The following is an 11,187-nucleotide window of genomic DNA, read 5'->3' as shown; positions in this document are numbered from 1 at the left end:
ATGGAAAGGAGAGGCTGGGAAGGTGGCTCAGTGGTAGAGCGCTTACCTTGCATGCCTGAAGCCCTGGGTTCAATTCCTCAGCACCACATAAGCAAAAAGAAAAAAAAAACATGGGAAGGAAACAACAGCTGGCCATGAGTGCCTTGCTCCCAGTGGACTACCCTGGGGGCCTCTTCCCTGGTCCCCTACAGAGGGGACTCAGGATCCCCCGTGTCCCAACCATTTGCCACCAAAGCTTGTGGTTTAGCATGTGAGACTATCAATACAAAAGGAGCCAGTGGCCCATACCTGTAATACCAGCTGAGTCTGAGGCAGGAGCATCACAAGTTCTAGGCCAGCTGGCTACACAGGGAGGCTCTATCTCAACAGTAACAAACAAAAATTCTATGAGTTTCCCTACAACCAAGATCAGGGAAGCAGTATTTCCCTAGACAGTATCTTTCAAAATACAACTCATGAAATAGCACAGAAGCACTAGATTGAGAAGAGCCTGGAACTACATCTTCCACTGCTGGGGGCCTGGGCCAGAGGCCTGGGCCTTTCTTTCCTGGTACTTGGTTCTGGGTGGGAGCACAGCATCCACTCAGCTGGGAAAGGGCCTCATGACCTTCTGCTCCTGGCCTTTCATCCCAGGCTCTGCAGACACCACCTACTGAGTGTGGCCAGGGTGGGCCCCTTCTGTGCTGTCTGGTCTGATGGACAGCTGAGAAGGAGGGTGCATCAGGTTAATAGAAGATGGCTGTTTAACAATCCAGGGTATAATCAGTGGTGAAACCAAGGCAAGGAGATCCAAAGCACTGGAGCCATGGGCTGGGAATGTGGCTTAGTGGTATGGTGCTTGCCCGGCTTGCAGGAAGCCCTGGGTTTGATTCCTCAGTACCATATAAGTAGAAAAAGCCGGAAATGGTTTTGTGGCTCTCAAGTGGTAGAGTGCTAGCCTTCAGCAAAAGAAGCCCCGGGTCAGTGCCCAGGCCTGGCAAAAACGAAGAAGAATGAGTTGGACGAGAATTCTAAGTTTGGTGACAGTTGTCTTACTGAGGTAGAACCAAGAAAAATAAGAAAAGGGGGAAATTCTATATAGCTAGCAGAATAGGGTCAAACTTGAAAGCCAGGATATCTCTGTAGAGAAAACCTCTAGCATAGTCAATAAAAGGCGAAAGTGGAGGGCTGGGAAGGTGGCTCAGTGGTAGACTGCTTACCTTGCATGCATGAAGCCCTGGGTTCGATTCCTCAGCACCACATAAGCAGAAAAAGCTGGGAGTGGCGCTTTGGCTAAAGTGGTAGAGCGCTAGCCTTGAGCTGAAGAACTGAGGGACAGCGCCCAGGCCCACAGTTCAGGCCCCACAACTGACAAGAAAAAGAAAGTCAAACGTTCAGAGATAAAGGCCTGGGTAAATTAGGGGGTTAAATACTCAGTTGCTACAATTTGGTAAATAACAGTGAAACACACAAAGAGAAACAAAAAAAAAACTGGAATGTGGTTTGATTTTGGGTGTGATAAGTAAGAAGTTTGGAATGTGTTCTGGTCAATATCAATTAAACCAAAAACACGAACAAAGGGAAGATCTGGGATAAGCACTCTGCCTTTATGACTTACTGCCTTGGATAATTGAATTGTAATCACCATCTGCAATCACTAACTGCTAGGCCTGTTTCTGTACCTTGCTTCTTTGCCCATTTCAAAACTACCACTAGCTACTTGTGAGTGGCTCCTTGTGGGTTTCTCCTATATAAGCCTACCCTATGTTGAGCTCCGGGCTGTTCTTCACTGTCCTGATAGTGGAGAGCAGTGAACACTGCTAATTAAGATTCCTAGCCTGATTGACTGTGTTGGGGACTCCTTTCACCAATTGTGGGTTTGAGTCCCACCAGCCCTGGGAAATTGGGATACTTCACTGCTGCTAACTAGAACTTGCCCAGCACTGTTAGCAGCACCCAGGAGACTGATCACTGTAAAACTCACCTGATAAGAACTCCCTCCCGTAGTGGCAGGAGAGGCTGCCGGAATACCTGCAATGGTGGAAGAAAATGATGGGCAGTGGAGTAATACAGACCTACAAGGTGAAGATTTTCTCACAAACCAGCACATCTGACTGATTTGGATCACTGCCATCTCTAAGCCCATCCCATGCCCTGAGTTCCACCCACACAGTTGTCTTAGTCCTTGGAAGCTCCAAGGTACAACCTTTAGGACAATTTGCGACCTCCTCTCCTGCCTCTCTAATACCTGCAACTTCCTCTCCTGTGGTTGTCCTTGATAGTTGAACTCAGAACCTTGTCCTTAGTTTTTGAGATAGCATGTGGGTTTTTAATTTTTTTAATTATTATTCTAAAGGTGATGTACACAGGGGTTACATTTATGTAAGTCAAGTATCAAGTACATTTCTTTTTTTTTGGGGGGGGGGGGGGGTGGGGGCGTCTGATCGTGGGGCCTGAACTCTGGGCCTGGGTGCTGTCCCTCAGCTCTTTAGCTCAAAGCTGGTGCTCTACCACTTGAGCCACAGCGCTACTTCCAGCTTTTTTCTTTTTGCTTATGTGGTGCTGAGGAATCGAACCCAGGGCCTCAGGCATGCAAGGCAAGCGCGCTACCACTGGGCCACCTTCCCAGTCCCATCAAGTACATTTCTTTTTAAACAATGTCACCCCTTCTCTTGCTCTCTCCCAGTTTTTCCCTCCCATCCCCATGATTCATTTTCAGCATAGTTAGGATATAGTTTTTGCCTAGTCTAACCACAAACTTATGAACTTCCTGCCTCTCCCTCCTGAGTAGCTAGGATTATAGTATGAGACACCAGCTTCTGAATTCTTTTTTTTTAATTTATTTATGAACATTGTTACAGGTCATTTTTCCAATATATCACAATAATACAGTGACATTAGGAGCAAAAGCAATAACAATCTCTTCTTGTTAGATGCTTATTGAAACTTTAGTATTTGTTGTATTGTTTATTTTATTCTTCACTACTGCTGTGATTTAAGTATTTCATTACCCCCACTTCATTAGTGAGCAAATTAGAGTTTTTAGAATTTATTTTCTAAATTTACACAACTTTTAGCTTTTAGTCTAGATTTCTCGACACAAAGTCTGTGGTAGTAATTTTTTTTTAATTCATACCCTCAGTTTACTGAGCATTTCCTGAAACATTCTGTGGAAATATCATTAAAGAAAACATCATAGTTCTCGCAGCTACTCTTTACAGAGTTTCATCTGAGACCACATACTAATACAACCAATCTTTTAAACTCAGGTTTTCAATAGTACATACTTCTGGCAATTTTTCCTTTTAATGGGTTACTCTTATTACACTTCTGTTAGCAATTCTGCACAAATTCATTAACATTTCTGTCTCAAATTTTAGACCACTACAAATCTCTGAGGCTGTTGATACATGGTTGTGAAAAGAATGTGTGCTATGACACAAAGATAACAACAAAAATGTAAATTCAATAAATACAAGCAGCAAAACTTCAACAACCTGAATATATACTTGCTGTGACAAACTGTCCCTAGATAGTAAATAAGTATCTGCCAAAGGACAAAGGACACTGACCACTAACTGACTGGTTCCAAGTTTGAGGCATACGTGTACTTTGAAGAATGTACAGTGTGAGAGTAAAAGGATTTCTGCAAGGATCATGATAACTAATTTCAATATCATAGTGCATTTCAATTTTGAGACATGTTTGTGCCTTCTCAAACCACTGAAGTTGCCTAAGGGACTTTGGGGAAACAATTCTTTGACTTGGTCTTTTTGAGATAATTTTATAATTACAAAAATAGTTCAGGGCGGGGGAACGTGGCTTAGTGGTAGAGTGCTTGCCTAGCATGCATGAAGCCCTGGGTTTGATTCCTCTGTACCACATAAAGAGAAAATGCTGGAGTGGCACTGTGGCTCAAGTGGTAGAGGGCCAGCCTTAAGCAAAAAGAAGCTCAGGGACAGTGCTCAGGCCCCAAGTTCAAGCCCCAGGGCTGGCAAAAAAAAAAGTTCAAAGGGTTACTTATCTTTTATCAGCATCTCCTTAAGGGCTGAAAACCCACAGGATCTTAATAAACTTACCAAGAGATGTAACACTTTAAACTACTTTAGTTCCTTCGCTTTATTAGTACTCACCAGCATGTTTCACTACTACTCTACTTCCATCACAAAATCTAATCTAGCCTGTTTAGTTAGCCTGTTTACTTAGTTTACCTAATCTGCAACACTTCCTCCATCTTTCCCAGTCTTATTAACTATGGCCTTGAGACTTTCAAATATTAACTATCCAAGTGAAAGGCTGGAACAAAGTCCTTCAAGCAAATGGCCCTCATAAACAGGCTGGGGTAGTAATACTAGTATCAGATAAAACAGTTCAAATTACAAGTAGTCAGAAAAATCTAAGAAGGACATTTCATATTGATAAAGCAAAGGCTGAATTAGGTTTCAGTGTGGTGTGGTTCCCTGGTCTGGGTTATATTCCTCCTTTGTATTTTTTGTAGTGCCGGCTTCTTGTTCATGAATTCCTTTTTTTTTTATTATTAAAACTTTTAGTTTCTCCATCGAATGTGAATGTTAGTTTCACTGGATACATCAGTCTTGGTTGGAAGTTAAGAATGGTACTTTTCAGGCTCTCCTTGCATTGATGGTTTGTGTGGAGAGGTTCACAGTGATTCTGATTTTCTTTCCATTGTAGTATAGCTCCTTCTTTGATTGTAAAGTATTTAAAATAAGCTGTTTGCAATGCAGGTCCAGTGTCTTTACTACAATATGTCTAGAAGTGTTTCTTCTATGATCCTATCTACTAGGTGTTCTGTCTTTCTGTTATGTGAATGAAGTTTTCTCTCTTGAGATTGGGGAAATTTTCTGTAGTAATCTTATTGAATAGATGTTGCACATCCAAGATGACATCAAAATAGTAGGGAAAACACCACAGCTCTCTCCAACCAAACAGTTTGAGATCCAGCACTACCTTTCCCCTAGAGATGGACAACAGCCAAAAGGCAAACAACCAGAGAAATACAGGAACTGAAAAAAAATACCTCAAAACCTGCACAAATACTGCAAAAAGTAAAGACCCCACCCCATCCCTTGTTAGCAGTAAGGCTGCCAAAGCAGCCCAGCCTGTGGTGACCTGGGACCTCAGAGCCACAAGTGGACCACAGAACCCAAATGCAGAAAACTCCCACAGCACCGGACCCAAACAGTGAAGACAGAGACAGAGACCAGAGGCAAGGTAATGTGAAACCCTGACCTGGAGCTCCCATCACCATACTGCTCTGTCTACAATCATCGCAAGAGTGCGGTGGTGACTGGCAACCAGTGAACTACAGCAAACAGATATAGCAATGTGCCACAGCACCGCTGGACAGCCCTTAACCAGTTCCAGGACCAGTGAGAACCCACGGGGACACACTCCTCGCCCCCCCACCCCCACCCAGGAGATCTGGCAGTTACCACCAGGTCTTGACTCGGACTCCCCCCCCCCCTCCCACCTGGGCTACTGAAGCTGGAATTGTGCCTGGGCCCAAGCAGCTGGTGGAGTGCACCCAGCCCACCAGGTTTTGCCAAGAGCACCCCGGAAGCAAGCTCGAACAGCCTAGGCTGCCGGTCCCTGGCTGAAGTCGGGAACTGTGCGGGCTCCAGCAGCCTGTGGAGCAAGGCCCTCCTATGTGCTCCAGGTTGGGGATGGAGCAGCCTAGGCAGCTGGTTCCTGACTGAAGTCTGAATTGTACTGTGTGGGCTCCAGCAGCACGTGAAGCATACCCCAGCTGTGTGCCTCAGGCGGGGGATGGAGCAGCCTAGGCCACAGGTCCCTGGCTGAAGTCTCCAACTACTTGCAGACTCCAATGTGCAGCAGAATGAGCTCCACCTGTGTGCCCCACGCGGGAGACTGAGTGGCCTAGGCTGCAGGTCCCTGGCTGAAGTTGGGAACTGTCTGTGGGCTCCAGCAGGCAGTGTTACAAGCCCCACCTCTCCACATAAACCCTCAATGCAAAGAGAGTGTGGAAAATTACCATACAAGCCCTGAAAATTAACAACTGCCCACCCAGACTGATATATCCAGCAAACCCAGCATTTACATTTAATGGAGAAACTAAAACTTTTAATAACAAAGAACCATTAAAGGAATTCATGAATAAGAAGCCAACATTACAAAAAAATACTAAAAGGAGGAATACAACCCAAAGAAAATAATCAAGAGGGGCTGGGAAGGTGGCTCAGTGGTAGAGTGCTTGTCTTGCATGCATGAGGCCCTGGGTTCGATTCCTCAGCACCACATGTACAGAAAAAGCCAGAAGTGGCGCTGTGGCTCAAGTGGTAGAGCGCTAGCCTTGAGCTGAAGAGCTGAGGGACAGCCCCCAGGCCCAGAGTTCAAGCCCCACGACTGACAAAAAAAAAAAAAATAATCAAGAGCAGGGTACCACATCAGATAGAAATCACTAGGAGATCAATTTAGTAAACATAGGAAAAGGAAAGACGAAAAATGCAGAAGAGCAAGAAAATGGCAAGAAACACAATGCATCTCTCTGTATAATAACCATACACATTAATGGACTCAAATCACCACTCAAAAAGAACTGCAGAGTGGATCAAAAAACAAGATTCATCCATTTGCTGTCTCCAAGAGACCCATCTCACAGCCAAAGATAAAAACAAACCCCAAGTGAAGGGATGGAAGATCTTCCATGCAAATGCACCCAGCAAGAAGGCATGCATCACCATTTTGATAACCCAAAGAACAGACTTCTCATTAAAGTCAGTGCAAAAAGACAAAGAAGGTCACTACAGGGAACAATCCAAGAAGAGGATATCACAATCATCAGTTTATTTCACCAAACAATGGAGCACCGTAATATGATAAACACCCTCAGATTTACAGAACAAGATAGACCCAAAAACAATAGTAGTGGGGAATTTTAATACCCCTCTCTCACCAAAAGATGGGTAACCAGAGGACAAGCAAAGATTCCTCTAAACTAAATGACACTATATCTCAAATGGACTTAACAGATGTGTAGAGTTTTCAACCCAATACACATTCTTTTCAGCAGCCCAGGGAACTTTTTGCAAAATAGATCATATCATAGTTCACACAAATAATTAAAACAAATACAAGAGGATGGATGTATTCTATCCAACCATCATGGAATTAAACTAGTTCTCAACAAAAAGCATACTGCAGAAATTACTCAACTACACGGAGGTTGAACAGCACACTACTGAATAACACCTGGTCACAAAACAAATTACAGAAGAAATTAGTAAGTTCCTACAATTCAATGACAATCAAAATACACCACAATGGAACCTCTGGGACACAGCAAAAGCAGTGCTAAGAAAGAGGCAAGTTCATTTCTCTGAGCACACACATTAGGAAAATAGCAGCAGCTCAAGTAAATAATCTCATGATGCAACTAAAACTGTTAGAAAAGCAAGAAAAAAAATTGAACCTAAAGTTACTAGACAGAGCCAGGCGCTGGTGCTCACGCCTGTAACCCTAGCTACTCAGGAGGCTGAGATATGAGGATCGCCAGCCAGGGCAGGAAAATCCATGAAACTCATGTCCAATAAACAACCAGAAAACCGTAAGTGGCGCTGTATCTCTCAAGTGGTAGAGCGCTAGCCTTGAGCTGAGGAGCTGAGGGACAGCATTCAGGCCCAGACTTCAAGCCCTACAACCGAGGAAAAAAAAAGTTATTAGACAGATTGAGATAACGAAGATAAGGGCAGAAATTAACAATAGAGATTTAAAAGCTATAAATAAAATTAACAAAAATGTCTAATTTTTTTAAACAAAAAGTCAATAAAATTGATAGACCCCCTTGCAAGATTAACATAAAAAAGAAGAGAGGAGACCCAAATCAATAAGAACAGGGATGCCACGGGAAAAATTACAACCTCCAAGGCATCCAAATGATCAAAAAGAACTATTTCCAGGGCTGGGATGGTGGCTCAGTGGTAGAGCACTTGCCTTGAATGCACGAGGCCCTCAGTTCGATTCTTCAGCACCACATAAGCAAAAAGAAAAAAGCTGGAAGTGGTGCTGTGGCTCAAGTGGTAGAGTGCTAGCCTTGAGCTGAAGAGCTAGGGGACAGCGCCCAGGCCCAGAGTTCAAGACCCACGACCGGACCCAAAAAAAAAAAAAGAACTATTTCCAGAAATAGTTCTACTAGGGGAGGCTGGGAAGGGATGGGAAGGGGAAACAAAGGAGGAGGCTACAATGCTTGATAAGAAATGTACTCATTATCTTGCCCATGTAATGGTAACCCCTCTGTACAGTATTTTCACAATAAAAAAAAAAGAATAATTCAAAGAAAGAAATGGAGACAGAGGACAAAGAGGCCATAAATATTATCTCAATTCTAAAAAAAAAAAGAAAAGAAAAAGAAATAGTTCTGCTAGGAAAACCTAGCAGAAATGGACAAATTTCTAGAGAAATATAAATTGCTCAAGCTGAACCAAGAAGATATAAATCAACTAAATAAGCCAATAACTTACAATGAGATAGAGGAAGCAATCAGAAGTCTTCCAACAAGGAAAAGCCCAGGCCCAGATGAATTCATCACGGAATTCTGTAAGACTAATACCCATACTCCTCAAGCTCTTCTGTGAAATAGAAGCTGAAGTAAAAATCTCAAACTCATTCTATGAAGCCAGTATCACATTCATCCCCAAATCATTCAAATAGCCAACAAAAAAAAAAAAAAAAAAAGAGAACTATAGACCAATCTCTGATGAACACAGATGCAAAGCTCCTCAATAAAATTTTAGCCAACAGAATCCAGAAATCTATCAAAAAAAATATGATCAAGGAGGCTTCATCCCATAGATGAAAGGCTGATTTAACATATATAAATCAATAAATGTAATTCATCACATCAACAGAGCCAAGGTCAAGAACTACATGATTATCTCTATTAATGCAGAAAAGGCTTTTGACAAATATAACCCACTCATTTTAAAAGCTCTGGAGAAAATAGGAATAGAAGGAACATTCTTTAAAATAATAAAAGCCATATGTGACAGACCAACAGCCAATATCATCTTAAATGGGGAAATACTAAAACCAATTCACCTAAAATCAGGAACAAGGCAAGAATGCCCACTCTCTCTACTCCTCTTCAATATAGTTCTGGAATCCTTAGCCAAAGCAATAAGGCAAGAAAAGAATATTAAATGGGATCCACATAGGGAAGGAAGAAATTATACTATCCCTATTTGCAGATGACATGATCTTATAACGTCCCCCAAAACTCCACTCCCATACTCCTAGAATAAACTGTAATAACCCGCAAGCAAGAAAATCCACAGAGGCATGGTTAACGATAACAAAAAAGTTTTATTAGTTGGTTTCCAACTTCTCTGTTCTAGGCTACCTAAGATCTAGGAGCAGCCAACCTTGAAGGAGCAAGTTTTTTTTTCCTTTTTCCCTCCTTTCCCTCCTTCCCATAGGTCTCGCCTCTCTACAGGCCTCTCCACTGGCCTCTCCACCTCTCCACCAGCCTCTTCAACACTCCACAGGCCACTCGGCTGGCCTCTCACCTCTCCACCAGCCTCTCCACCTCTCTGCCTGCCTCTCTGCTTCTTTCCAGCTTCTCAGCTCACCACTGGACTCTACGCAGGCCTCTCTCACTCTCCACAGGCCTCTGGCCTCTGCACAGGCTTCTCTGATCTATGCAGGTCTTTCCACCTCTCTGTGGGCCTCTGCATAACCCACTCCTATTTGCACAGGCCTCTTGGCTCTTCACTGGCCTCTGCGCAGGCTGCTCAACCTTTCTGCAGGCCTCTCCAATCTCTGCAGGCCTCTCGGCTCTTCACAGGCCTCTCAGCCCTGAACAGGGCTCTCTGCCAGCCCAGGACTCCTTGGGGCTCTCCACTCTGTACAGGTCTCTCAGCCCTGTGCGAGCCTCTTGACTCTGCCCAGGCCTCTCCACCCAGGCCTCTGTTCTGGGCTAGATCTCCTCACACCTCTCTGCTAGCATAGGTCTCCCCTCAGGCTGGACCCAGCTTCTCTGAGCCCTGTCAGCTGGACCAGACTTCCTGGGGCCCTCTCAAACAATGACAAATACTGGCAGGGATATGGGGAATGAGGAACCGTACTGCACTGCTGGTGGGAATCTAAACCAATACACCACTCTGGAAAGCAGTGTGGAGGTTCCTCAGAAAACTAAACATAGACCTTCCATACAACCCAGACATACCACTCCTAGGCATCTTCCCTGAGCAACAGGAACCAGGATGCAAGGATACATACACCCCTATGTTCATTGCTGCACTGTTCAAATAGCCAAGATATGGAAACAACCCAGATGCCCTACCACAGATGAATGGATCCATAAAATGTGGTACTTCTATACAATGGAGTATTAAACAGCCATTAGAAAAAAATAATGGCATTCACAGGAAAATAGATGAATCTAGAACAAATCATGTTGAGCGAAATAAGCCAAGATCAGAGAGACAAACAGCACATGGTCTCCCTGATATGCAGTTGTTAAATTCAGAATGTAGTAAGATATAACAAATAGGATTCATGAAACAAAGGATAGGCTGGGATTGTGGCTTAGTGGTAGAGTGCTTGCCTAGCATGCATGAAGCCTCTGTTTCATTCCTCAGTACCACATAAACACAAAAAACTAGAAGCAGCACTGCAGCTCAAGTGGTAGAGTGCTAGCTTTGAGCAAAGGAAGTTCAGGGACAGTGCTGAGGCCCTAAATTCAAGCCCCAGGACTGGCAAAGAAGAAAGAAACAAAACAGAGGACCTCTTCTTGTTGTATTCTTTTTAGATGACTCCATGTTCTTGACCAACATATGGTATATACATGTGCACATATGAGGGAAACTAGAAGGGCACAGATTCGGAGGGAAACAGGTGAAAAGTACAGTAGAGGGTCCACATCAGCTGCACCGGATATTGATGAAAGTGAACTAAGCAACTCCAGAGCAGCGATAGGAATGGGAGAGAAAGAGGGAACAGGTTGCACTAAGAAAGGAAAGAAATGTATGTATCACCCTATTTGGAAGAAATAGTTGCATTGTCAAGATCTGTAGACTTCACAAGCCTTTTTTTTTTTTCTTGTGAAAATACAGTACAGAGGGGTTGCAATTACACGGGCAAGGTAATGAGTACATTTTTTATGAAGCATTGTTGCCTCCTCCTTTGTTTCCCCTTCCCATCCCTTCCCATCTCCCAACCACGCCCCCCACT

Source organism: Dipodomys spectabilis, unplaced genomic scaffold (assembly GCF_019054845.1).
Source record: "Dipodomys spectabilis isolate Male_0828 unplaced genomic scaffold, ASM1905484v1 ptg000098l, whole genome shotgun sequence".
NCBI lineage: Eukaryota > Metazoa > Chordata > Mammalia > Rodentia > Heteromyidae > Dipodomys > Dipodomys spectabilis.
Note: the sequence above shows the minus strand (reverse complement) of the source record.